The sequence below is a fragment of the Cervus elaphus genome, chromosome 5 (assembly GCF_910594005.1).
Source record: "Cervus elaphus chromosome 5, mCerEla1.1, whole genome shotgun sequence".
NCBI lineage: Eukaryota > Metazoa > Chordata > Mammalia > Artiodactyla > Cervidae > Cervus > Cervus elaphus.
In genome coordinates, this window is record NC_057819.1 from 73,672,074 (window position 1) to 73,677,969 (window position 5,896).

Genomic DNA, 5,896 nt, shown 5'->3' on the forward strand with positions numbered 1-5,896 from the left:
CGCAGCTTGCCCTGTTACTATTGCTGACAGTCTTCAGCTCTGCCATCTCCCAGCTCCTCTCTTCCCTTCAGTCGGTAACTTTTCTTGTCTGTTCACTCAGTGCCGGCCCCTGTATGCCAACTGTTGTTCCGTAGTACTGCACTTTTCAAGGTACTGTACTGTAAGATTAAAAATATTTCCTTTCTCTTTTGTGTTTGTTTTTTATGCATTAGTTGTGCAAAAATTATTATAAACCTACTACAGGACAAAACTATATAGTTGATTGTGTTACCTGGGTACCTAGGCGAACTTTGTTGGACTTAACGAACAAACTGGACTTACCAGTGTGCTCTAGGAACAGAACTCATTCATATATAGGGGACTTATATATTAACATAAAAGGAAAGAAACATCTTGCTTATTTTACATGTTAATACTAAAATTCTCTATATTTCTTTCCTATCACATACCCTTCTTTCTATTGGTGAACATTTCTAAATGCGGAACATAGTCTATGGTGCAGCCAAATAAACCACAGGTTTTGCCTCTGTGGTTTATTTTCAACATGAAACACTTGGCTACAACATCAGGCAATTACTAATTCATTGCCCATAGCAGGATTCAACTCAATAATATGATGCAAAGAAGCCTACAAATGGTAAAATGAGTATGATTTGTTATGTTTAAAACAGAAAATTAAAATATACAGTGATTTAACTAAAAATCAAATAACTTATTTGCTAGTTATATTGACATAAACATGATAAATAAGTAAAACTGAAACTGGTGTGATATTAATGTGGTTTATTTCAGACATGTGGCACTCTGCTTGAGTAACCCAAAGGAATCTGTCTTATAAAATATACTTAATCCCTTAGTATCTCTCATGCTCACGGTGCTCCTATTTATTTATCCATTCATTCCTTTATTTAGTATTTAGTCAATGAAGACATTTTGTCTTGGCTGTCATTAAAGGCACTTTTCTTAAAGGTTGCTGGAAGGTGCAAGTATATAAAAATAAAAACTGTCTCATTGTGGGAAACACACATGTGGGAAATGTGGAGTCACTCAGTTGTTTCTGACTCTTTGCAACCCCATGGACTGTAGCCTACTACGCTTCTCCATCCTTGGGATTTTCCAGGCAAGAGTACTGGAGTCAGTTGCCATTTAACTATGCAATAATGAAAAGAAAAGGATGATACAATTAGACTTACCTGAGATTTACTCATCAAAAGGAAACTCCCTTTTCTTTCATGACTCTTCCACCTTTATTCAGGTTTATGATCAAGCAACAGGAAGAGAAAATATTGTGTAATACTTGCAAAATCCATCACAATTTTTGACACATAACTATATTTGCCCCATCTATAATTCTGAACTCTATGAATTCCCAATAAGACGTCTTGTATCTGTGGCTATTTTAGCTTCTGCTGTGTCTGTTATCACAGAGCTCTATTTCTAACATAATGGGTCCCTAATGATATCAGGAAGTTGATGGGGAAAATGGTGGTGGTTTTGATGATGATTATGGAAAATACGTATAACACCTTCCAATGACAGGATAAAATAAGAGCCAAATTAGCAAAGTAATTGTTTATTTGCATGTATCTTCTCAAGAATTCAAATCTATCTTTTAGCTCAAATTTAGATTTGTATTCAGAATTAATTTTGTCCTCAGTGTTTTTATAAAGCAGTCTCATGATAAAGGATTGTCTTCAGAAATCTAGTATTAAACTGTCTTTTTATACCATAATCTCTTTTTAAACTCACAAATGTATATCATAAAAGAATTGGTCAATTAGCACCTTTGATCTCTTGAGATTTGTACTTTAATTGTACCCAAGGTTTATCTTTTTTTTGTATTTGCATGGGATACATCTGCAGTGAAAATGTTTGGAAATAAATAGTCCTTACTCATGTGTATTAGTTTAAATGTCCATAGTCATACTGAAAAATGTAATTTAATATAGTCTTCAAAATTATGTTTATTTTTATATTAAGTATTTAAATTATTAAATATTATATTTATAAATGTGTTTTGATTATTACATTTTAGACTTTCTATTATTAAATTATTGTGTATTATAAAACATTATATTTTATATCATTTATATTATATAAATATATATATATATAACACCTTTTCTAAAATATTATGAAATGTATATGAGACACATGGTATTAGAAAATATCAGATAACTACTGCCCCTTTCTAAGCTTCCCAGGTAACTCTCCCAGCAAAGAGAAGTGAGTCTTCCTATCTACTGATTTAACACTGAAATCATGTTAACACTTGTGTTAATAAATCATGTATGCCTTTTTTAATGCAGCCATTCAGTGATTTCTAATTGACTTGCTCCATGGTATGTACACAAAATAATTGGCTGAGAATAAGTATGTCACCTAGAAAAATAAACACAAAATCTTAAGCAAAATTAAAATTTGTGCTCTGAGTTTGATGCTCAGCAGTAAGGTCAGTACTTTGAAAAAAAATAATTATATTATTATTGTTTCTTCATGTTCTAAGCAGCTTGGTAGGACACACTCTATAAAGATTCTAGGTTAGTAAATCTGTGACAGACCCACAAAAGTGAAATTTTTAAAGTGTCTCATGTCTATGGATTCTTTCAAAATACTAGCTTAGGAGGATCTCACAGATTTGTCTAATTGTTACTTTTCAATTGGTATCATTATATTTTGTTATTTTACTTACCTTTAGAAGGGATTTAGTATTACAATGATGAAACATGACAGATTTTTCACTGGGGAAGAAAAAAACACACCTCTAATTCTACTTGTCACACTAGAGATTTAAAAAGAGAAATAAAATCCATTACATATGGGCCATATAAGTTAAAGGTGGTCAGCATATTAAGATATTAGGAAGAAAGAAATGGCACTACATCCCCCCGCCACTATGTGTCTTGAAAAACTTAAACTTTGAAATATTTGGGCTGTTGGTGAAATCATTAAGGGGACATAAAACCGAGGCTTCTCTAATAAGGCGGGTGCTGAATCTCTCAGTTATGTGACTTGCGAGTCCATGGACTGTAGTCTACCAGGCTCTTCCATACATCAGATTGCACCAGCAAGGCTACTGGAGTGGGTTGCCAATTCTTTCCCCTGGGGATCTGCCTTACCCAGGGATTGAACTCATGCCCCTTGAATCACCTGAACTATCAGGAGGATTCTTTACCACTGCACTACCTGGGAAGCCTCTCTCTGATTGAAGAGCACTAAGGAAAAGTGAGAGAAAAACAGAAGACATCTTGAACAGTTAGAGTGGCCTGAACAAACATAAGAATTTGCAAGTGTAATCAACAAGTTCAATTAAATGAAGCTAAATAAAGTAATTATCCATGTGGAGAAAAGGGAGATAGAGCTGAGAAGGTTGAGAAAATTCAAACAAGGACATTTTCTGAGTCACCTTGACACTCAGTTCATCCCTATCCATCCTCTCCTTACCCCTCCATCAGAAGCTCACTTGCACTCTCCACACCTGTAGACACACAGTGTACCATTTGGGCTCCAACCATGTCTTATCTGCATTCCCGGGAAATCTCAGACTTCACCACTGCAGACCAATCACCTGTCCAGGCTGGGGAAAAGAGAAAACAACAACCCTCTATTTCTGTCCTGTCTGGTTGCTTAGGGTGAACTCTGATTTTCTCTGGCAGGAACCATAGTGATGGATGAGAGAAATCAGAGTGCTGGAATGACCTTCGTCCTCTCGGGCTTCTCAGAATATCCACAGCTCCAGGTGCCCCTCTTCTTGATCTTCTTTGCCATCTATACAGTCTCTGTGCTGGGGAACCTGGGTATGATTGTGATCATCAGAATCAATCCCAAACTTCACACCCCCATGTACTTCTTTCTCAGCCATCTCTCCTTTCTTGATTTTTGTTACTCTTATATAACCACACCCAAACACTTAGAGATCTTCATTGTGGATTTAAGGACCATCTTCTACATGGGTTGCATGATGCAATTCTTCTTTGGTTGCACACTTGTGATTACAGAAATGTTCATGCTAGGAGTGATGGCCTATGACCGGTTTGTGGCTGTTTGTAACCCCTGTTCAACACAGTGGTGTGTCTCCTAAGCTCTGCAGCCTCCTGGTAGCTGGAACCTACACATGGGGTGGAATGTGTTCCTTGACAATCACATGTTCTCCTTTGGAGCTGTCTTTCTGTGGTTCTAACGTCATATATCACTTTGGCTGTGAGTATTCTGCATCATCTCTGCCTCTTGCTCTGACTCTTACTTCAGTCAGATGACATGTTTTATCATTTCTACTCTCAATGAGGTGTGTCACCTCCTGATTATTCTCACCTCTTATGTTTTCATAGTTGTCACAATCATCAAAATGCCTTCAGCCGGTGGAGTCCAAAAAGCCTTCTCCACCTGTGCCTCCAACCTGAGCGCCATCACCATTTTCCAAGGGGTCATCCTTCTTCTCTAACGTGTACCCAACTCCAGAAGCTCATGTCTCTTCATCAAAGTAGCCACTGTGCTTTTCACATTAGTGATCCCCATGCTAAATCCCCTATCTACAGCCTTAGAAATAGTGATGTGAAGGAGACCATCAGAAAATTAGCCAACACCAAAATCTTTTCTCACCCAATGTAATTTTGAGTGAGAAGAGAGATAAAGGAAAGCACTTTCTTAAGTGTGCTTTATACAGTGTGTTGATGGTTATTACATTTTTCTTCAAACATGTGCTTATTTGCTCATTCGTGTCCTACCCTTTGCAGCTCCATGGACTGCAGTCCACTAGGCTTCTCTGTCCATGGAGACTCTCCAGCCAAGAATAGTGAAGTGGGTTGCCATGCCCTCCTCCAGGAGATCTTCCCAATCCAGGGGTGGAACCCATGTCTTCCAGAGTGCATGTGGATTCTTCAGTGACTGAGCCACAATGGGATACAATCTTTTCAGGGGAAAAAAAAAAAATATATATATATATATATATATATATACACATATACATACACACACACACACATACACATATATATGATATCTATCCTATAACTCATATAAATTTAATGTGATTTTTAAACTTCACTGTTCTTTTAAAATATCACCTTCAGTTTAAAAGAAAAAAAAGTAAACTTCTGCACATGTCATACTTTCAGAGTGATATAGGCTAAATAATGATCATCTAATGTTGTCCATGGGCTTTCTTGGTGGCTCAGATGGTAAAGAATCTCCTTGCAATATGGGAGACCTGGATTCTTTCCCTGGGTTAGGAAGATCCCCTAGAAGAGGGCATGACAACCCACTCCAATATTCTTGCCTGGAAAATCCCCATGGACAGAGGAACTTGGTGGAGGACAGTCCATGGGGTCACAAAGAATTGGATAACACTGAGCATCAAAGCACAGCACAGCAAAAGGCTGTCCACACCCAAAAATCCTCAGAATTTGCAAAGGATTTCTGTTCCATGCCTCCTTTCTTTCCTTCTTTCTTTCTTTCTTTCTTTCTTCTTTTTCTCATCCTTTTCTTTCTCTTTTTCTGTCTCTCAAATTATGGAATGTGATAAACAGGTAGACAAGTAATTCTGTATAATCATCCTGTATGCTACTTTCTCCAAGAAATTAAAGACATTATCAGCTCTTTGCAGCATTTCTGTAAGCATTTTTTGAGTCACTGTGCCTCTCTGATGCCTCTAGGAGCAAACTTCATTGCTGTGTTCAAAACTTTTTCTTCTAATCGGAGAATAGGTTATGAGAATATAAAACTTAACTTTGCCGCTTTTGAAATTTATTTTAATGAAATTTTACAGTGCATGCCCTTATGTCTGGCTAATTTGGCTTAGCAAATCAAGGTGAAAAGACAGCCTTCAGAATGGGAGAAAATAGTAGCAAATGAAGAAACAGACAAAGGATTAATCTCAAAAATATACAAGCAACTCCTG

General features: G+C 36.9%; 1 pseudogene; it reads left to right on the plus strand.

The window, feature by feature from the left end:
- Positions 1–2,437: 2,437 nt before the first annotated feature.
- Positions 2,438–4,608, plus strand: LOC122693172 (annotated as a pseudogene).
- The last annotated feature ends 1,288 nt before the right edge of the window (positions 4,609–5,896 follow it).